This window comes from Rhea pennata, chromosome 6 (assembly GCF_028389875.1).
Source record: "Rhea pennata isolate bPtePen1 chromosome 6, bPtePen1.pri, whole genome shotgun sequence".
Classification (NCBI taxonomy): Eukaryota; Metazoa; Chordata; class Aves; order Rheiformes; family Rheidae; genus Rhea; species Rhea pennata.
The window spans coordinates 29216899-29240537 of NC_084668.1; the positions used below are offsets into that span (position 1 = coordinate 29216899).

Genomic DNA, 23639 nt, shown 5'->3' on the forward strand with positions numbered 1-23639 from the left:
TGGATTTTATTTTAGAAAACTTGACTTGCTGATAGAATAAAGTTTAGATCAAACTTGCCACCAAAGATTGAGCAGAATTTTTGTTTTTTATTTTGATGTACAAGGAAAGAAGAGCTGTAGGGCTCCTTGTTTTGCAGTCTGCCAAGGCTGTGAAACAGTTTGTCAAGTGTCTAGCATACATTGATCTGTAGATGCTGGCACAGATGCAGTCTGGAAGGGGCAGGGGTTGGTTAACTGGAAAGGAATCAGGACTTCTGTTGCAATTGAGGGTATCGCTGCTGTTTGCTGAGCTGACCTATCTTGTTCAGTGCATTGTTGCTGATGGAGAAAGGGGCTTTGGAAAGTGAGAATTCAGCAGAAGGTGCCTGGGGCAGCCTGCCAGAGGTAAGATTGGGAAAAGGTTTATTGGAGAACCTTGCTTCTCTACTGACTTTCAGACTTTCATCTAGTCCGACCCCTCTGCTCAGGTAGGATCACCTAGAGCATATTGCACAGGATCTCATCGAGGCAGGTTTTGAATATCTTGAGAGAAGGAGACTCCACAATGTCTGTGGGCAACTTGTTCCAGTGCTCTGTCGCTCTCACAGTAAAGAAGTTTTTCCCCATGTTCAGATAGAACTTCTTGTGTTTCAGTTTGTGTCTGTTGCCTCTTGTCCTGTTACTGGACACCACTGAAGAGAGTCCAGTCCCATCCCCTTGACACTCTCACTTGAAGTATTTGTTGATACTGATAAGGTTCCCTCTCAGTCTTCTCTTCTCCAGGCTAAACAAGCCCAGCTCTCGCAGCTGTTCCTTGTAGGGCAGGTGCTCCAGCCCTCTGATCATCTTCGTAGCCCTCTGCTGGACTCTCTCCAGTAGCTCCCTGTCTCTCTTGTTCCGGGGAGCCCAGAACTGGACACAGTTCTCGAGATAAGACCTCCCCAGGGCTGAGTAGAGGGGCAGGATCACCTTCCTTGACCTGCTGGCAACGCTTTTCCTGATGTACTCCAGGATACCGTTTGCCTCCTTGGCCACAAGGGCATTATGCTAGCTCATGTTCAACTTGCCAACCAGGACTCCAGGTCCTTCTCTGCAGAGCTGCTTTCTAGCTCCCCCAACCTGTGCTGATGTATAGGGTTATTTCTTCCTAGCTGTAGAACCCTACACTTTTCTCTGTTGAGCTTCATGAGCTTCCTCTGTGCCCAGCATGGTTACTTATAGATATCAGGGATTTGGGAAACCTTCACTGATGAAAATATAGGCACATAAAATTCATGTTCGTGTATCTGTGCATTGTCAGACACTGAGATGTTTGGCTTTGTGCCATGCTTTGTATCTGAGTTCAGAACTTTACTTAGATATCTAAATGGTGAAATTATGAAACACCAGCAAATCTGAACAAGGATGTTTTACTAGGTTTTCCTACAGTAACTGAAGGATCTTATTGGCTAAGAACTCTATTCATTCTTTTTCTATCTCCATAGGTTTTATAATGATATGCAAAATATAGCAAATTCAATAGAAGATGTGCAGAGTACGTCTCCTGTTTGCCCCAGGAGCATTACGATTAAATGCTGTGTGGATAGGTTAGGAAACATTAATTGAACTCCATCAGGTACAGGGAATGAATCCTAGATCTTTGTATCTTGAGGGGAATGCTAAGCTAATATGTAAAAACGTGATGTCACGCCTTTTTGCTCTGATTTCTTTGGAAATAAAAATTGACTGATGTGAAACATCTTGGACAATTAGGATTTTATTGTGCCTGCCCTCTCTGGAGAGAAGGCAAGAAGTCAGATTTAAGCCGTGCTGCTTCCTATAATATTTCCTTTTGACTGGCTTAGCTCCCTGCTCAGCATGCAGATTGCTGGAAATCCCAGCATTGCTGCGGTTATTTTTTTTCTATGCATTGGATAAAGATACTAGCTTATGGATTCTAGTCCTGGACAAAAGGTGGCCAACAGAAGTCTGAATAACAGATGCTCTAGTGATGAGCTGGTGATGTCTTGCTTTGTGGTTCTGTCTGACTCATGGACAGACAGGAGTTCTGTGATGGAACAGGAAATTCTTCCAGGGTCTCTGAAGTTCCTAGCTGCTGCATTTTTTTTTTTTTTTTTTTTTGAGGAAAAAGATATATTTACAGAGACATGCTAGATATGTTGATATGTTAGTTGGAGTCCTTAAAACATTTCTTTCCCTTTCTTGGATACATATAAAACTCAGTTTTGGGTTTGTTATTCTGAAAGGTAACAGTATTTCTTTTGTGGATTATTTCTTGACTAAAGTTCTGTTTCCACACTGTATTTTAATGTGGCCATACTGACTTGCAGTTGTCTTAAACTTTTGTCCCAAGTGGTCTGTTGCTAACAGCAATTGTAGATTTGAAGAATATCAGCTACATAGTGTTTCCTCTTTTAAAACTAAGTATTTTTCCTGAATATCTTGTGTGTTTCACATGTCCTACATCCGAGGATGAAGAATGCAGCTATTAAACTGCCAGACTGATTTTGTAGTTGAAATTCTCTTTAGTCTGAAGAGCGACTATTGCATCCAAACCACTAGATAGTATTTCAGCCATGTATTACTGAAGAACAAGCTGCCTTGGTAGTATCTACGACTGTCAATACAGTTGTTTTTTGTGGCCAGCTGCTCTCTTGGTTTTGACTGAGATGACATGAGACAACTCATGCCCACATATATGGCAAGTCTGCAGCTGTGGAAAATCCACAGACCAAGCATAACCTATGTAGATGTGGTAATAATCTGTTAGAAACTGAAGCACATGTTGGCAGCTTATTTTAGAGAAATACTAGTATTTGCTTTGCTTTTGATGCAAAAATGATTTTAATGCATGACTGCTGCAAGGAAATAAATTATTTCCGTAGGGGAGGCTACACTGAACCCTGTTGTTACACCAAAGGTACACCTGCTTCCACAGGCTGCCCTCCAGCCACTGTTCTTAATGTGAGCGGATACCTGAGGGCTGGTGCAACTTGCTCTGTTAATAGGACTTGGACAGCTGCCTTGTCCTGTGAGCAGGACAGTCTGCCAAGAACTGACCGCCTGGAACCCCATCTTTGTTTCATCTGAACCGCGTCTTAGTTCCACCGGCTGAACAGAGCTTTGTCGTATCACTTGTGGTCATCACTGTCAGGTGTACCTGTAGGTAAGGAAAGGGGGCTTGCTCTAGGAGAGACAGATGCAAGTCGCCTCCTCCCTGGTTCGGGAAGCCTGACCGGGAAACTCCTCGAGGTTGAGAGCCCAAATTGCTTGGTGGTACATAGACTCTGCTTTATTTGCTAACTATCTGTTGGTCTTTCTTTCTGTTCCTCTGATATGTGAATAGCCTATGCCTGCGAATTAATAAATTGTATCCTACTCACTGCTTGCTTGTGTTGTGACATTGCTTAAGCATAACAGTTCCTCAGATTAAGTGGGGTAGTATGCTATACTTTTAAGTAACTGCTTTGGTGCTTCGTGTTCTGTATTCTTATTTTGCAGTCTTGCACCAATGTAGTGGAAACTGCTGTTGATTATCTGCAGCTGTTGATGAAAAATTGTCACACTTTGGTTTTTCTTTTCTGTTGCTGAGTTTTCTGAGCGTAAGCGAATGAGGTGGTGGCTGCTTAGCAATAATAAGATGCCACGGTAGTATATTGTGTGTAGTTATGCATTTAAAGTAGATCATTTAAAAATAAGGCATTATATATTGGACAGCATACTCTATATAAGTGTTTTGCAAACCTAATGTGCGTATGCTAAAACACATACTTTACCTTCCTCCCAATATAACCGATGTCTTTCAGTCTCTTCCATCTCCAAGATACAGAATGTTTGCAATGTTTTTAGAACATAAATTCAGGAAAGGTTGATGTTTTAGTGAACAGTTTGCAGAAACAACTTTTTTTCTGCTTTTTTTCCAAGCTAGAGCCTAATTAAGTACAGGATGTCCTAAGAGCTAATACTACTTTGTTGAATGAGAATACATTCTCAAAATACTTCCCTTTACACATACTCCAAATTTAGTCTGTCTTTTTAATCCTCAAATTTCATAAATAAAGCAACAATGTAGTGTTTACTTTTAGCTCTCTAAATATAAGCACTAAAAATAGGGGAAAAAAAGGTGTAACATTTGCTTACATATTCAAAGCAAGTTGGAGAAAGTGAGGGCTGATACAGACAAAAGGTGGTATTATGTGAGGAAAATAAATGATTGTGCAGTGTGATTAGATGAGACTTCTGAAATGAAATTTTTAAAAAAGACTGAATAAAAACATGATTACCCTAACCCAGTGAATAGTACATTTACAGCTTAATAGTTTAACTTGTTATGGTAGACCATTTGTAGTACCTTATGTTATACTTGCTTTCTAAAATACAGGCAAAAGTTTGCTGAACCTCAGTGTCACAAGAAAAGTCACAGTCCAAAATGATTGTCTTCCCTTGGGTTGAGCTTATGCTGTATTATTTGTCTGTTGCCTAGTTAGCAGGTATGAGAATTATTAGTTTGGGGAACTATAAGCATACATTAAGAAAACCCTTACCAGTTACTTTTTTGCACTTTGGTTTTGGTATGCTTGCTCCTGTTCTTTGAATAGAAAAGTGAAGAAATAAAAAATGCGTAGATTCTTCTAAATTGGCCAGGATGATCATTTAAAATGGAGTAGAAAGCTGCTTTCTGCAGAGACTTTTTGACAACAGACTTGTTTGGTCTTGTTATATTCATCCCTGTTGGCAAAGTCTTTGGTAGTCACAGATTCTGTTTTTAAGAATTTACTTATAATTTATTTCCAAGTCTTACTCATTTAAGGAATCTGGGATACCTCAAGCAGAAATTAAATGTTGGAAGTGGCAGTCATCTGATCTCTTTGTGTCCTGTATGCTGAGATGAAAAGCCAAGCTCTCGCTTCCTTCTTTGTAAAATACGATGATTCCTCTGTGGTCTCTTTCTTTATTTCACTCAAACTGAGAAAACAGCAGAGTGAGAGACAAGTTTAAATTCACATGATAAAGCAAGAGGTAAAATTTAACTTAATTTTTCTAGTTCTCAAAAGGGCAGTTCGCACATTCACAGGAACTTCTTGACATGAGTACTGCAGTATCTAATTTCTACAATATTACAAGAGATTATACAGATATGAGACAGCTGTACTTTATTTCTAAGGAACTGGAAGTGCATGAACTGAGGATGTAGGAGTAGCATACTTGATGGCAAATGTCCTAGGTTTGAATGTTACGTTTTGCCCTGAGTCTACCAAATTCCATGCCTTTTTGCTGCTGTAGGTACAGATGTCAGAACATGGTTTGCTTTACCTGCAGTCTTTACAGTTGGTGCATTTTCCTCCTGCCCTTTTACCATCACAGTTCTGTTGCCAGAATGTATTACAGAATTGCTGGGGGTTTTTTTAGCACTTGAACTTCACTTTTGAGTGGATCTGAAGAATTTCCCTAGTTATTTTAGTCTTAGGTATGAGCCCTTTTTAGATGCTTTTCCACAATAGCAGAAAACCTGATTTAAGCTTGCTTTCCATTCTCTCTACAGACGTGTCAGTGACTGGTTGAATGCCAGAATCACTTGCTCGTTATATACTGCTCAGTACCTCAGATCTGTAGAGCTTGGGGGAAAGAAGGATGCTCTTGTCCCTTTCTAAGGCGTTAGTTCCCCTCTGCTCATTAAAACAAAAATTTTTGTTAGTGAGGTTTCTTCCTCTTGCTTTGAATGGAGATAGGCAAGAAGGAATTTGCTGCAATTCTGCCCTTTCCTTCCAAGTCTGAAGAAAATACAGAGCCAAGTCATATTCTAATAACCTAAGGGCATTGTACTTTGTGTGTGGCATTTCTCATGCAATTTTTAGAGGATATCCTGAGTTTTTATAGTTTCATGGCTTATAAAGAATGCCTAAATCGGATTTTGCTCCCCTTTCCCACTCTGGAATTGTTTCCTCTGTAGCATTGTTAGGTTTGATTAGAATCTAAGAACTTCTTGAGCACTGAGGTAGGAAAATAAATGAAAGTTAAGCAAGCAAAAGCTGAGGAATGGAAGAGAATTTTTTACTTAAGTGTGTAGCTTAAATCCCTTTGACTCTAAACTATAGATACAGATTCCTCTTCCCATACGTACAACTTACTTCCTCTTTCCTTGTCTTTTTCCTTCTCTTACCCTTGCACCTTCCAAAAAAGTGTTATGCCTTCCTCAGACAAGTTTCTGGAACATGCCTAGAAGCTTCTTTAGAAGTGCTTGAAGGAAAAGCTTTCAGTGCTAAAATATGTTGTACAAATATGCAAAACAGCAAATAGATAGTCATAAATCCTAATGATTCAATTACAGGCTGCTCTATACTTAGAATGACTTATGTTGTGGTTGTGTGTATGTTTCAGTACGGGATTTCTAGTTTTTTGGCTTTGTAACTCAGCAGTGATTAAAAGATACGAAGAAACACAACTAATGTATCATAAAATGGATGTTTAGTGAGAGAGAAAATAAAAAGTGTACTTAAAGTTATTGGAATGTATTTGAAATCTATTATATTACAGGGATACCTTTGACTCCTTAATCACTGAAATAATCTGTTCCTATTTAATTCAAATCAGGTGCATTTTTTAGGTCATCTGGAAGTTACTTTGACAAAATTCTTGGATTGCTCAGTCAAGTGGCAAGGAAAAAAAAAATTCCGTCTGAAGAAATATGCCTGCATAGTAAGGAACATAATAAAATGCAGAAGATCTCATCTCTGGAAGAAATTAGTGGTTGGCTGTAACTAAATGCTTTGAATATTTTTGAATTCATTATGTTGAATTTTGCCAGATGTTCTTAGAGAGCATTCCTGTATGATGTACTTACTGTGGTGTTTCTTGTACTTCTGGATCAATTGATAACTTATGGTCTAAATACTTTTTTTCCCCAAATAGCATTATCCAATGACCTATTATGTTCAGCTGCTTTTTGAGGTTTGTAATACAAACCGAAGGCCCAGCCAATATTTGCGTATGGTAAAATGAATGAAGCATGTTTCTTTTTAGCTGGCAAATTTATTTTGAATCTTGGAGTATCTTGACAGATTTCTGAAACTTGCTTTTCACTGCCCAGGATTATTTTACAAGATAGGGTCTTTAAGGAAATGTTGGACCTCAAAGACATTTTTGGGTTTGGAGGAAGCAACTTATTAACTGTATACTCTGCCTATTACACTATAGAAAGATGGATGGTAGCTAAATCTTTGCTCCACTGATCTGGACTAATGGTTCCTTTATATCTGCCCTCATAGGTGGATAATAGGAAAACCTAAATTTGTATATGGTAAGATATTAGTGCAGCAGCTTGCGTGTAGAAAACTGCCTTGTAAATGGTTGCAATTACATTATTACTAATTCTGTTTTGTTTTGGATATATGAATCTGTTCATGTCTACTTTTGACACATCAGTGTATTTAGTTTGGACAGTTGTGCTGTAATTAGTGAGTAGCTTCAGCAAGCAGTGACACTGCTGGAAAAGTTGTTGGAGCCTTTCCCTACCCATTTACCCACAGTCCCTGCCCAGTGCACCTTTCCTTTGATGTTGACTCAGATGCTTGCAGTGTTGCACAGGGAACTGGATCAAGTAGGACTAAGTACTCGCAGTGGGACTTAACGCAGGTCCAAACTGCTTGTAGAGCAAGATGCAATAAGGCAACTTTTCGAAGCAGAACTTGTACGTTAACTGTAAGCCTTGGTCAGGTGTATGCAGGATTTTTTTACTGCTTGCACTAGGGTTCATTGGGGACCTGACCAGAACAGATTCCTGCTTGTAAACACTTTTATACTCTTTAAGGCACATCTGCTTTAACAATTGATGACAAAGATAGTCCTGTATTGAGAAGAACACGCACCTTGCTCTTATTCACTGTATGCACTTTATTAGACTTTCTCATAAATGCAGGTTATGCTAAACATATGTATTAAGGAGGTTGACTTTTTCTGCTGCTGAACTCCATCAGAAAAATACAAAACTTATTTTCTTGGCTCCTACCTTTCTTTCAAAATAGAAAATGCACTGACTTCTGAATACAATGGAATGCTTATTTTATCCATTAAACAATAATGGAAAAGAAAAAGAAACTGAGAAATCTTTTAGCTCAATTTCTTTGTGTTTGCTTTCTTGTTCTTTAAAAGCAGACTTCTCTGGGTGGTCCTGGCTACCACTAGCAGAAGAGGGAATTTTGATAGTTTCTTTCCATGTTTAAGTTATTAATATAATATGCCATTATCATTTACAAAGAGTAAGTATTGTGGATTGAGTGTTCTTTCCATTGCTAATAACCACGAATGTCTTAGCTTAGTCTTTATGGTATTGTAAATAGCATATGTCAACCATTAGGCTAGGCTGGCTGTCTCTTACATAGATTAATTTTCCTGGCAAAAAAGTTGTATATTCTCTGTGGCACTCCAGTAGTATCAGTAGTCTTACATTCATGTTCTGTGTGCTTATGCCTACACTCCATCAGAGCTACTCAGAAATGTCTAAAGTTAATAAGCAGAATTTGGGTCCCAAGTTTAATGTGTTTATAAGGTATTAAGGTTTACTTTTAAGGTGACTTCACTGTTCATGCTATGAAATTGAAGTCAGCTGAATACTAATCCCTGTTGAGGATAAGAATGGGAGTTAGTACTCTTGACAGTACTGTTTAATATATTGATCAAAAGGTGAATATTGTCACATAGGTTGTCATTGTGTAGAACAGATAGACAGATTTTGAGGCTGGAGCAGGCAATGTGATGATTCTGGCTAGTCCAGTGGGTGTTATGGTTTTGATGTTGTGTCATTACCTTCCCCATATCCTCCCAACTGTGCTGTAATAGGAAGCATTTCCTTTTTCACCAAAATTTCTTTAATGCTCCAGAATGGGAGGGGAGGGAAGTTGTAACATCAACTTAGTCTGGCTGTCCATTTTTCTCTGAGATGTCTCAGTTTGTAGGTGTCTCTACTGGCTTGAAGTTTTATGACTTCTATATGCTCTCAGAATCTGTTTGTTTGTTTGTTTGTTCTGGCAGATTTTTTTCAGAAGCCTATTTGGATTTAAAATGGGATAATATGATTGTGTATTTCTCAAGTAGGATGATTCTATTTGGGCTTGTTATTTTTCAAGTGTCTTTTTAGTTTCTTCATCAGTGTCCGAAATAGCCCCTTTCTCTATATGCACAAGGCTTACATTGGTATTTTTTTTTTCCTCATGTTTACTTTTGTCTTTTTATAGCTTGGTACACTTTCATACTTTCTACAAATTAAAATGAAAACTAATGAAGTTGGGAATCTTGTTGCATACTTCTGTGTTGTCTCTACTGTGTCTTCTGTTATAAGTGGTTCTGTAATGTCTCCTGCGAAACTTTTAAGGTTATTTACATGAAATTTTAGGATCTGCACTCCATTTCTTTTAACTGAAAGTTTCTCAAGGTTGTTTCATCAACTCTGAGTGTCTTTGTACTTTTTATGCGTTTATTCTATGTTCCTTTTGTTGCTTGTTAATTTTTTGTCTATGCTTGGAGGTTTTTCCTTTTTTCTACTTGATTGATCCATTGCATTGTGTTTTTGTGCATTTTCCTTCTGTGCAGCACCATTTCTAGTGTTTTTCTTCTCTAGTTGTATTTTTTTTATTGTTTTATGTTTCTGGTCCATCTTTTTTAGTTGGTGGTTTGACCTACCAAAAAGTCCTTTTTTCCTTCATTTTCTTACACTTCTGTTTACCAATGTTCTTTGTTTTAACCTTGCAAATGCGGGACTTCTTCACTAGTTCTTACAATCCCATTTGCTAACTTCTACTGCTCAATACCTCTTCAGCATGCATTTCTTCTTTCATTGAAACTGTATGCATATGCCTTTCTGTTTCAATTTTAGTCTCTACGATGTCTCATATGTTCTTTTCTCATAACTAACAATTCTGCTGCGGCTTTCCCAGTTCCTTGATTTGTAAGCTTGCTTTTAAGATCCATTCCAGATTGTATATGATGAAAGGTTTCAAAATATCTTGGTTAAAGATGGTCTGGTGCTATCAGATGGATCAAAAGAAAAGCTGAATCCTCTCCAAATTGCTTTCATCATCTCTTGCTTTTCTATGGTGTCACGTAACAAGATATTTTTTAACCTCCTGGGACTTTTAATACTTAATGTTTTATAAAGGTTTTTCCTATTATTCTCTTGTTCTTTGTGATGAGAAATGCAAATGTTCTGAAGAAAACGCTAAGTGTAATCTTCACTGGAATACACTGCTGATCTAAATCAGTAGGACTGTCATATGCAGGTGTGATAATCTCAAGTCTCAGCAAGCCTTTCTGGAGATTTAAGTTAACTATTAGGGCTAATACTTTTTTTCTTTCCCCTCTATTTTCAAGTTCAAAGAGAAAACAGCCATTAGAGTAAACTAGTCTGTTGCATAGGTTTCTGTTATAACAATATGAAGATCAAATTTACTGATTAGTATGGACATATATCCAGGGCACTTTTTTTTTAACATTCCAGAATTGTCTTTGCTTTCAGAACGCAGAACTGCCTCATTCTCTTCATAGGATCCAAATCTTTATAGCATCTCGGGAAGGCTTGTCATAATACAGGATTACTGTGTTTTGCGGCATGTAGCACAACTTCTTTCTTCTTTCCTCCTCCCTCCCCTGCAAATAAATCTCGTGTTTCCACACTCATAAAAGGGGTTGTCTCTGTCTTAACTGAAGTTTTTTTGATAGCTTTTATCAGCATGGTTGGCTGAACTGTGCATTACTGTTCAAAACACTTGAAATGGAGGCATCTTCAAACTTATGCAAAGTGTCTGTTCTTACATTGCAATATTTCAGTTTGATACTAAGTCTTATTTGATGCTGGCTTTGATACTTGATCACCTTGATCCTGGCTACTTTATTTTTATTTTTAAAGTGTTACAAATAGTCTGTTTCAATTACTTAATCTGAACCAATTTAAAGGAACCTGCTTCCAAAGAATGCTGGGTTGTACGTGTTAATTGTGGTACAAACTCAGTGGCTTGGCATGTTTGCAAGCTTCAGTCCTGAAATAGGAGATGACTCACAAATCTAGAATTTGCAGTCATGTTCTCCAGTATCTTGCAGGAAAAACAAGTGTTTTTCCATGTGAGTTAGCACGAGCCGATTAAGACATCCGTTTTGTATAGTCCACAGTAATGAACAGACCAACATAATTCTTAAATGGATGGGATTTGGTTAAGGAGTTGCTGTTGTCAAGATAAAGCTGAATAATTTGTGATTTTTTTTTCTAAAGGTGGATGGCTCTGTGTGGGCGTGCACCTTATGAAGATTTTGATTTGTAAAATAGTCAAGTTAATATTATTTTGTTTTGTGGTTTTTTGGTGATGATTTTGTTGTGTCTCTTTTTTAAACTGATTCTTGAGTTGTTTATTCATAGCTATAGACCTAAGGTCTGTTGTGGAATACATTTCAGCAATAAAAAAGACTTGATGAAGTCTATGCAAGTGTTTTTGATGGCATATGTGCTGCTTTACATCGTATGTCTATTTTTAATTCTGTTAGCTGAACCATGGCACTCATTACATTAGTATAATGTTGATAGCAAGGGCTTAATAGGAGTAAAAAGGGAGGGGAAAAAAATTAGAAATGTGTATGATAACTTCTGCAATTCTATAAGGAGTGTTACAAATTAAGCAAAATTGTACAATTTTGTGCTTGAGGATATGAAACTACTTAAGGAGCATATGCCTTGATCAAGGCAGAAAAATTTGAGCTCATCAGCCTCTGCTTTGTGCTAACCACATGGGAGACAGCTCCATTCCAGAAATAAAATTGTGGAGGTGTGAACAGTTTTGTGCTTTAATAAACTAAGAGAATCCCATTATTCAGGAGATGGGGAGTGTTTGGCATGATGATAGGTCATAAATGGTGTCAAGTCTCAGTGGTTGCACAGGCTTGTCAGATTTCAAAAATTCGTGAGGCTGAGCAAGTGGGATGTTGGAGAGCAACCTTTGGAAATCTGATTTCACTGCTGCCCCTATTTATTACTGCAACTCCACTTGTTCCATTTATATTTTTGTCTGTCTCTACATGTTAAGTTAGTAGAATAATATTCAGGTTCTTTTTGTAAATTTGTGATAGTTGCTACTGTTAAAGTTCAGTTGGATTTTCTAGCATACGTGAACTAAATTACAAGATGTTTGGAGTGACGTATGTTGAGAAAAGGCAATTAGCTTAATTTTCAGATTTGCCAATAGGATGTAATGTTAATGAGGGAATGGAGTATGTTTGTGTGTTAGATAGAGAGACTCTGATTCATGTAAAAACTTCTAACTATGCACAGACTCACTCTGTATAACTAACAGCCTAGGGATTTCGTGTGGCTTCTGTATGGGGTAGTTTTTTAAAGAAGCTCTGTGTATGTATGTATATAAACGTAATCCCAGGCTTTAGAATTAAATAATTGAACTGAATTTGAACATATGGTATGTGCCAAACAGAAGGAAAATGCTGGGAGCTGTAGACATTTTTGCTGGGGGAAGCACTGGCATGAGTGAGTTTTAATATGAATATTGGTGTACTTCAGGTAATCAGATTGTGATTTGTAGGCAGTTACAGCTGTCAGCTTTAGGTGCAACTTCTTTTGTAATGCTTTTAAGACTAGATATATCTATGAAGCACAAACATACTGTCTCTAAAAAATGAGAATATTTTGAAGATGGAAAACAAATTTGCTTGATTTGATCATTTAAAGATTAATGTTGGAAAAAATGTGGAATTATAACTACCTCAAATTAGATGTTGATACCACTTGTCAGCTGTTCATATTGGCCTCTTGATTGTCGTAATTTGACTAAATAGGTGCAGCAAGTGCACTTGTGCATTTTTAATATCTTCAAAAAGTTGGATAAGAGCATGGCTATGAAATCATTTGAACTGATGTACTTCAGGGTCCAACTGATAACCTATATTGGGGGAAGGAAAATGAATTGGGGAGCAACAGGAGGAGTTTAGCAGGAGTGTTAAATTCTTGCATCAGATCCACTTCTGATTGAACAGTAATGTGTTATCTTAGCTTTAGCTTTTTCACACTGTGTCTTCTCAAGATGAATTTTCATTCTCTAGCCCTTCATTTGCAGCTTTCAAAAGCTGCTTTTCAGTTGAACTGTGGCTGTATGTCACTATTGTATTTGCCATTGTGAAGCATATTACAGTGAGTCCTAGGTAGTCTCCAAAATACACTGAGACTAGGTAATAGTTATGTACCCTCTCTACTATCAACAGTGTGCACGTGCACATCATAAATGGAGATCACAGAATTTTCCTTACTAAGATTGTCAGACAGTTTTCACTATAGGATCCAGCTTTTAATATAGCTTTCTGCAAAACTCTTAAATTTTCTGGTATATTCTTTACATTTCATTGCTAAAGCAAAAAATCTCAGGACCCCCATGCCCCCCAAATAAATGTCTGGAAAATGGTAATTTAGAATGTTTCAGTCTTAGTCATCAAATCTTAGGTCTTTTGTAAAAATTTGTAATGAGTTACTGACTTTTAATACTTTTATTTCCAACCTTTTCTCAGGGTTTTGTTTCGAATTTGTGAATTTGCAGAATTCTTTTTCTGAATCTGCTAAGATATTTTGCAGGTTCTTACCTGGAATAATCTTAGAATATTATTTGGATGGGACCTCTGGAGATCGCCTGCTTGTTCCTATTCTTCACCAAAGTGAAGAAATTGGGCCTGTAGTCAAAAAAAAAAAAGATAACCTGGGTTAAGATTTTAAGGCAGGGAGAGAGGAGGAAAGAGAAGTTGTACTAGGAGGCAGTGCTGGATCAGAGAGCAATTCTGAGGGAAATGTAAAAAGCAAGGTCAATTGGGAGGATGGAGTGTCTGAGCAGAGGTATTATGTCTTGTGAGGAGCTGGTAATTAAAACTTCTTGGATAAAAAGATGGAGGCCATGAATTGAGGCGACGTTAAAATTGATCAAGGAACTTTGCTATGGCTATTTGGCTAGCAAGGAGTGACTGGGAATGAGGACAGTTGTGGAGCAGAGGAGGTAAGGGATTTATGCAGCCAGACAAGAGAATGAGCACAAAAGCATACTGAAAGGGATTGGGACAGAATGGGTTACTGTGCCATGCAATGGGAAGGCATAATTTTGAGAGCATTACCCCCCCCTCCCCCCCCCCCGATCCTGAAAAGGAACTTCAGCAGTTCAGTGTTTGCGAGAAAGTGCATCTCCCTGTTCCTGTCACTGGATATCAGTCAAGCTGCTTCAGCTAACTTTTCACTGATGTTAGGAATACTTGACTTGAGCTCTTGGGTCTAATTTGCAGAAGTGCTGATGCTCACTGTAGCTGAAATCAAGAGCAACCTGCTTTGAAAATAAAGTACTCAACATCTTAGAGCTCTTTAGGAAATCACGCTTGAGGGCTCAGACGTACGTTTGCCTGGCAGAGAGCTTGCAGTAGCTTCTGCAAGGGTTTGGTATACCTGCACCAGGCAGTTGAATGGGGTGTTTGAGTGTGCTTCTGTCACTTCAGCACTAGTCAGGTAGCCTAGTTTAAACTTGTTCTCACTGGACTTGGCAGCTATTTGTAATTAGCATCTCAGATTGGACCCCAGACTCTTGAATGTTGAATAGCCATTGCGGCAACTCTGCCCCGAGGAGAATGCGGGAAGCAATGCCCCAGGTTGTGCGGTGAACTACTGAGCAAGCTGCACATCCGGTGAGCAGCATCCACTTTGTGCCCTGAGTGAGGCAGCAAGCCCGTAGAAAATGTCTTTAATTACATGATCACATAGCACCTTTACATAAATGTAAGAGACCCCAATTAGGGTCATATAAGCAGTGTTGTTCTGTCACTTTCCTACTTCTGAGTTCTAACATCCTTCAAATGTTGCATGCAGTATTTAATCTGATATGTGAGAGACTAGCATAATCATAGTTGTTTAGCTTTTTAAAAGAATAGGGCCTTAAATTGCGCGGCTATGATGGAGAATGTTTCAGAGTCAGTTGTCCGAAATACTAAAAATCCTTTTCTTTTCCTGGGCTGTGACAGCACGATGGTCAGGAGGCTTGCTTGGTTCGAGAAGGGAACTGTAAGCTAAGGCCTCCACTTCTGCGTGCTGTTTTTCTTGTTTTAGGAAGAGGCAACTCTGATGAAGATCTCACTGTCTTTAGAAGAATTTCTTCTAATCTTTTAGTTGTTGAATTCCACCATATTTATTTTACATATGATAAACACCATTACTTCTGCTAGAGAGAATGCTGGTAAATACTAGAAGTGTAAAAACAATGCAAAACTACATTTTCATAAGTTGTTTCTGTTAATACATTTAAAGAAACTCAGTCATAGAATTCCTATTGAAAAGATATGGTTGGTGACCTTATTTATGGTTTTCATTTTTTTAATAACTAGATTATGGGGATTAACTCGTGAATAGGATTTGATAGAAAACAGTTTTTGCAGAATCATTGTTTCTGGATCATATATTTGTTTAAATTTCATGACTAATTAACTTATAAAACAAGTCATTGGGCCAATATCTTCTAGAGAGACTTCTGATAGATGAATCCCTTAATTGCTGTTATAATTGGCATTCATTGCAGTTCTTTGATACTCAGTGCAATAGACATCCTATGTTTTATTTAGAACCAGCTGTAAAAAAAAAAAAAAAAAAAAAAAAAAAAAACTGCTGTGAGCTGTACAAATATCTGATTTGTCTAGGTTGTAAAAATGAAATGTAAATGAGAAATGAAATTTCAGCTTATAGCATTTTGTTAGCAATTATATGGATTGGTTAAGCTGGTGTATCTACCTTACAAATTTTTGTTTTGCGGCTTTCTACAAATATATATTGGTTGTGACTGGTGTTATTTCCGTGATCTTTAGTTATTCCCCTGTGAAAATATAGGTATGTATTAGATAGCATATCTAGTTCAAATCTATGCTGATAGAAGTGCTTCTGTTTTCAAAGAAACTTGGAGTGAGTGAAGCCATGTGCTCTCTGTGTTTTTACCTACAGCATCTGCTTGAAAATAACCTGAAGTGCTCCTATTTTATATTGCTGTCAATAGAAAAGGTAGAGAATAGAGTAATCTTTAAAGAGATTACCTTTGGTCAAAGATTCTGACAAATAGATCAAAAGTTGAGCAGTGATAAATGAATGGCTATGTTGTGCTGTCAGCTGTTTGATCCTATATATAATAGAAACTGGAAAGAACAAGTCAACTATTCCTTTTTTCTTTAATTTAGTACCCTGATACCAGCTGGACAGCACATCTTCGATTCTTTATATTCTTTATATTCAAGTTTTAAATTGTTTAAATGCAAACAAGTCTGGAAATAAGATGATAGTGAAGCTTGCATAAAATTTGCCTTAGATTCTGAAATGCTTTCTGCTTTTGTGAGTACATATGTAAATGAAATATAGAGCCTTTCTCTTTTGAAAATGCAGACCATTCTGTGATGGGAAGACAGTCTTGAAACATTGCACTGTTGTCAAGATTTGCGTATCGGGGTCCATTAAAATCTGGAAAGAAATCTGTAGATATGAATGTGCTCTGTATCTAACCTCTCTAAAATGGAAAGAATGTATAAACTTTCAATTAGGCAATAATAGGTGTTTTAACACCAAAATAATTTTGGATATAATGCTTCTCTCAAATTCAGGACTTTTCTCATGTGTTAATATTTTTAGTGAGTCAGCTGAAGCGTGTAAGGTGAAATGTTTGAGTATTGTCCTGAGGGCTTCACTGGACAAGGTATTTGGAGTACAGACGCTTACTGGGGCTAGCATCATTCCAAAGAAGTCCCGCTTACATAATTGATGTTTAAGATGTCACGTGGACTTGCAGTATCTTGTTTTTCACAGAATCCTAGCTGCATTGACAGTGGTATTAAAACCTGAACTGATTTGGGGGAGAATAAAGGGGTAGAGAGAGAAAGTAAGGCATGTGTTCGCTTATAGATCAGCTCTGAATAGCATGGTGATCATTACAGAATGATCTGTTTAAGTTGCAAGTGTGAAATGGAGCTAGCTTTAAAGTTTTGCTAGTTAATGAGACGATTTTCTAGAATTGCATGTATTAAATTTTGGTAAGTGCAACAATGAATGTCTAATGCAAATTAAAACAAAAGAATAAATGAGGTACATCTGGTGGTATTCATCCTGGAATTGAGACATGATTAACAGATGATTATCAGAATTTTTTGAATGATTTCAGCTGGCTGGATCCCAGAAATATGGATTTTTCATGGTGGTGGAAAAGATGAAGGACTTACCTCAGATGTAGAGTTCAAGGACTTGAGTCTACTCATTCCCCTGAGTCTGAAAAATGATGTGTGAACATGATTCCAGGTGTGTGTGCCCTTAGGTAAGGACTGTGGTGCTAGTTTTTGTCCACAGAGTTTTGAACGAAGTTAGTTGTGATCTAAGATTTGAGCTCTGAATCATTATGTCGGTATAAGTAGTCAATAGATAATCTTTCTCTGTCATTTTGATCTTTTTCCTGAAATGGCAATTTTCAAATATCCTATGTTAAACCTGCCAGTGTGTGTTAGAGCAAGATACACTTGCCATGGTAGCCCCATCTATTTTTTGCATTGGAAAGCTTTTCACTTCATATATGCCTTTAATAGAGCCTCCTTATTTTTTTAATATATACCCTTTCAGACCACTGAAAAGAAACTGCAATGCTGATCATATTCTTTCTGTTTTTTTCTTCATAAAAGCAGGAAGTGTTTCTGCTTACTAAAACCTATTTTTCAATCTGTACTGTTTGAGAAAAATAAACTTAGCACATTCTATTATTGGACTTTACAGAAGACTACACAATTCTGAGATGACTTTCATTTTAGTCTTTGCCCAAGACAACCTTGTCCAAACCTACCTTCAAAATGAAGGGTTAGTTTTATTCACTAGTACTAAGAAAAAAGCTGCTTTTAAGAGATGACAGCAGTGACTTTTTTTATAGTGTTCAGATAGTAGATGTATGCAGAGCCCCTCTAGTATACATGTTTAAGTTGCCCAAAAAAGACATTTGAATCATTTGTAGTAAGGGCCTGTCAAATCCTTTGAAGATGTTTTAGTGGATTTTTGTCCAAGAGTGTGTATCTTGCCAAAATCTCATGTGCTTTCCGCCTTAGGAAATCAGTCCTGGCACTGACTCTTATTTTTCTTCCTGGAGATTTAAATGCAAAGGATCAGCCATACCACAAATCATTACTTGGCCTACTTTTGACCGAGTATTAGGCTAGAGAAAGCTGACATTCATATATTGGTAATACAGGCAAGTGTGAATTGTTCCACCTTTGAAGATTTTAATGTCATCTTAATAGTGATAGAGTTTGATCCAAAGATTGTGTTTTCTGTTTTAGTTTGACAGTTGTCTTTTAAGGTGAGATTAGAGACAGGTGGAATAAGAGAGAAACTTTAGAAACGAGCGAATAATTAACTTCCTCTAAGTAATAATGCGTTTTCAGTTTACTCCAGAGCTTGGATATCTACATTTAATCATGTAAGAATCTTTGTAACACTAAGTAGTAGCCAGTTTGCTATGCTACTTTATTTATCTGATTTCATATTGTTGCGTCAGAACAATAGACGCAGTGTTTTACTGTACTGTTTATATAGAAGAAAATGTGAACTTTCTATGGTCCATCAAGCTCTTTCTCTTTCAGTTTCATGGTCTCCAATTTGATGCATATGTTGATTTAGTGACAACAGTGGCTGAATTACTACTGTTCTAGATGTTTGACAGGGATTGGCACATTCACTTAAGTGCTCAAGGTCTGTCTTGTAGGAATGATTTGTTAATGATCAATAGAGTGCACGTTCAGTTAGCAGCAGTTTGTTGATACCGGTGAGTGGGAATGTGATGTGGTGGGTGTAGTGATAACGTGGTGAAGAGCATTGCAGAGGTTACATAATACGCCTTTTGCTGTCTGAGTGCTTTCTGTTGTGGCTTTAGGCAGGTGGAACCATAACTGGAATGAAAGAAGCTAACATTATTTCTAGACCACTGTGTTTAAGACCTTTCTAACCATCACATTTCTTTAGACTTATCAGCTTTTGTTACTGACTAATTCCTCCATGACAATTGTTTTGGATATTCCTTCTCAGGAATTCTCTTCATGTACTGTTTTATCTGCTGTTTTATTTTATTGCTTCTCCTTGCCAGGTTACATCACAGATGTGTAGGTGTAGTTGTTTTTCAAAAGCCCTGACAACGTTGTGTCTGTTTATTCAGAATGATGTTACTGCTTTGGGAGAGAACAGAAATCTAGTTATTTTACTATTGCAGCTTCTTTCAGAAGTGTAATGCTTTAGAAAAGATAATTGTGTTTCTGAACTTTTGTACTTGCCCAAGTTGTTTTGTCTCCCTTCGAGTTTGTGTGCCGGTACAAGGAGCAGGTAACAATGGCCTGGTTGGTTTGATTAGTGGGGCTCTGTGTTTGAGACCAGTTTGAGTTGCCGCTTTAGATTTTTAATTGTGGTACGGGAGTGGGAGGAACATTTCAGTTTGAAAAGCATTTTACATATGAAAGACGCACAAGTAAGCAAGCATGGATTAGTTCCTGGTTAATACATAGCAAAAGTTAGCCTTGAAGAAATTTTTTTTAGCTTGAGCAGTTGACTGGCTTACAAAAACTTTCTATTCTCTCTCTCAAAATAACAGATTTTAATCTCTGATTTATGTCATGAGAACATAGTTGCATTTCAAATGAAGTTTGGTTTAAAGTAGGGGTGGGAGGAAATGTTTATGTTCATGTACTACGTTGTGAGCAGTGTTAGATAACGTTGGCCATGCTGACAGTGTCTGCATGGGGAGGTATGTAACAAATGATGCTCTGACACATGAAAAGTTTCATAGCAGATGCTGAAATTTTTAGATTAAACTACTTCTGAGAAAGCAAAAATAACTAGATTTTCTGACAATATGTCACAAGTTGAGATTTGGCTTCTTAGTTTAATGGAAATTTTGTGTAAACTGAGGTTGAGTTGGTAGGGTTGTATAAGTTGTTGGATTTGGTTTTGGTTTGCTTTTAATTCTTGTTTGTACAGAGGCGATGTTTTAAGATATCATTCTGTGAGTCTCCAGCACTGGCTCTGGTGTTCTCAAGAGTCAGATTAAATAGATCTATTGCATAAATTGGGAGACAAAAAAAAACCCAACAAACAAAAACAGAAAGACCAAAAAACCCTACAGAAATACCTGAGTTTTGTGAAACGAGCTATAGTATAGAAAGTTGTAACTTCCAGTGAGACTCCTAAGGATAAAGTTCAGCTGTAATGACAAATATAAATGGGCTCTTTTTGCTTGCATGTCACATGGGACAGTCAGTCAGCTTTTGTATGAAAGTCTGTATCAGCCTCATTTATGTGACAATTTTTGTCTGCCTTTGTTTAAAAATAAAACCTTAAATTTCAGTACTTGCATTGTGAAAAATTATTAGATTGTTTAGTTACAGCAAGCAGTCTTGCAGGGTCATCTTTCTTGGGTAAGAAGTGATGGGGTGAATAGGAAGCTCTTATTTACACTTATTTCCTGTCGTACCAAATTTCTAAAGAAAACTGCCTATTTTTATTTTCTAGGTTGGTCTACTGAAGTAATCATATGGTTCCATAATGCTTGGCATCATTAACCCTACCTGTGAGATTAATGCAAAATTTTATTCACTTCCTCTCCTCTCCTTCACCATTGGAATAATTTACACAATTATAGATGGTCGTTATGTCCAAATCAGACAGGTTCTGAACAAAAAGAATTAACAGGTATTAAGGATACAATAAATCCAAGCATTGTTTCTTTTGTTTTTTAGAAGTTGGTGGCAGCATTGATCTAAGATGAAAAGCAAAAATGATGGAGCCTATATGAATAAACTCGTGTCCCTGTTTTGGATCCAGATGCCCTTATGGTAAAAGAAGCCTTTGCCAGTCCAGAACTAGTTTTGCATGTTATTCATCGGTTGGGGTGACTTGGTGTGCTAATGCATGCTTAGGGACAAGACGATAAAATCTGGCTAGCTTAATAAATGCAGTCAGCTTATGAATTCTTACTGTACAAACCTCTGGAGTAGGGAATACTTCTTAATATGGTGAATATATGAGTATTGATAACCCTGTGTTCAGAATATTAATGTCACTTTACGTGTTTACTGAGTATTCTTCCTTTATCCCTTTCTCTTAGATGTAGACAAGATTGATTAGTATTTGTAAAAGAAAATCATAAATATGTCTACATACTAACCAGTATAGTGAAATCAATAGCTAACAGACTCGGCATAATGCAAAAGATGGAGAACAAATGCAGGGAAAGTGAGACTTGAATTAGCCTTGAATATACTGATGTGGCCACGTTGAAGTGATAGAAGGGTTTATTCTCACGGATCTGTCTGACAACTGAAGACTCAAATTGTTAAGGAATAATTTCTTAGTTTTAAACTTCCTTTTCTGGAAAAAAAAAAGAAAAGAACCAAGGTAATATTTATTTTGAAGCAGCACAGATTAGCTCTATTTGAATGGAATTTAATTATTAAGAAGCAATAAAATTAATGTAGATGGAGTCCGCTGAACTTGGGGGAGAGGGTTGAAAACAGTTTTTCATCAAAATCCAGAGACTAATACAGTCTTTCCTTAGAAGTGTCTAATTTTCATTTTGTAACTTGTCATCAGTTCAAAGCCGGTTAATCTGTCTGGAGTGAATGAGGGACAGAGTTGCCTTACCAATCTGATTTACTGCACCATTTGATGTGAGATTCACAGGAAGTGTGTGATATCTGCCTGTCTTAGAAGGAAGAGCTTTATGACATGTAGTCAGTTTGCCACTAAAGGTAACAGGAAAGATTCAAGACTGCTACTGTGGACTTGCAGAGCACTCAGGAGAGCACCTGCAGGAAGCGGTCCACTTTGTGTTTTAATTGTTGAGCTTTTCTGTTTTAAAAAAGAGTGGATATAGAAGAACCAGTGACTTAGTGCTCTGGTACTAACATCCTTTTTGCAAGCATACAGGGGAAAGAGAGGAGAAAAACTAGTTTCAAAAAGTAGTACTTAAGTCTGACAAGTTGAAGATTGGGATCAAATCTTCAGGGTCCAGGAGTGAACTCTGAGGATGAGCTGGGCCAGTGCTGTGAGTCTGCTTTGGCTGCATCAGTTTAGAGATGTCTGCACCCATGGTTTGAGGAAAGGCCTAGATCAGTTATATACAAATCCTTCAGTACCTGACCTCTTCCCACATAAAGTGTTGACAGTGGCTACTGCTGCAACTTGGTAGTGTAGTATTGGTGAATAGTGGGATCTTCCTCCATCTGATTTATCACTGCAGAGGTGGTGATAAGGGTGTATCAGCCCTGCTAGGGTATATGACAGCTCTAGTTCAGTCATAACATGTCATCTTTAGAAGGAACTGAATGCACAGAACCCCTTGATTTTTTTTTTTTTGGAGGAGGTAGGCAAATTTGATGTATGCCTCTCCTTCCACCTCAAGGCTAATGCTGTCATACTTTCTTCTTAGTTATTTGAATGTGGACTGTAGTGCATCATAACTTTAGTGATTGCTTTAGGTTTCAAACCACATCCTTGTGTCAAGCTGTGAAGAATCCCTTAAATGTATGGGGCTTTTCTTGGGGGGGGGGGGGGGAGGAGCCGGGAAAGAGGTGTCAGTACATTAGGTTTCCATTTGGCAGCCTTACTCAGAAGTATTAGGAACATCAGACAAGTCTGGAGTATGGTTTGGGCATATTTTTAAAAGGAGGGACACGGGTTTGGATTTATTTGTTTCCAGTGATATGTCATTCCCCCAAATACTTCAATTTACTGATAATCTCTGCAAATTCTTCTTTGCCATAATTTTACTAAACAGGTAAGTGGCATGCGTAACAGACTGTGGCAAAACGGTCAGCAGATGAACCTGAGGAGATACAGTCATCCTTAACTTACTACGAAAACTTTAGCATTGATTATAAGAGTGATTACAAGAAATAATTTGGAATCTAATTTTCAGAAACTACTGAAAGAAGCTGAATGTAAAAAGAATTATGCCTAGCTGCCTGTGTTTGCCCTCAAACTCACTGCACTGTTTTGAATTCAGAATACAAGCCCACAGGGAAGCGCTGACCATAATCTTCCTCTTTACCTCTTATGCCAGCTGTCTAGTTAAAGATAGTAAGTGCTCTGCTGAAGCTCTTTCATTTTCTAGGCTGAATCTGAATGATGAACTGATATTCTTGTGACCTGTTGCTGTTATTTTACCTTTTCCTGGGAGAGGGAAAAAGAGGGGAAGGGAATTAGGATCTTTGGAATCCCTCTCATCATGTGGTGGAATCTTGCTGTCTTGCTGTGGTGTGTGGTGTTTTTTGTGCTTTGTTCATGCTACTCTACTGTGAATGAAAGAGTGCGTGTTTGAATTTGAAAGGGGAATCTTGTTTGTAATTCCTGAACGTAAACAAACTCCTGGGAGAAATGCCGTATTGGAAAGCAGAGCAGTTCTGTTAGACCATCTTTTAAGACTGAGTTCTGGTGGCACCTTTATGATATTGTCAGTGACAAGTGTATGTGTGTTTTTAGGAGGACTTCCAAAGTACAGCCTGCTTTGTGTTGGTTTGTTTATGGTTCTGTTATGCAAAATTTGCTGTGTTTCCCATTCCCCTCTCCTCATGTTTAAAGTTCACGGTCTAACTTTAGCTGC

The 23639-nt window shown here is 37.6% G+C and overlaps 1 protein-coding gene across 5 annotated transcripts in view; it reads left to right on the forward strand.

The window, feature by feature from the left end:
- The window catches only part of GULP1 (GULP PTB domain containing engulfment adaptor 1), a 122789-nt gene that overhangs the window by 8925 nt on the left and 90225 nt on the right, over positions 1-23639 (forward strand). For 2 of the 5 annotated variants that reach the window (XM_062578479.1, XM_062578480.1), the window contains exon 2: positions 20776-20871. The exons of the other annotated variants lie outside the window; for them this stretch is intronic. The gene's annotated coding sequence lies outside the window, so the exon portion shown is untranslated. The remainder of the gene's footprint in view (positions 1-20775; positions 20872-23639) is intronic. 5 annotated transcript variants of the gene reach the window in all.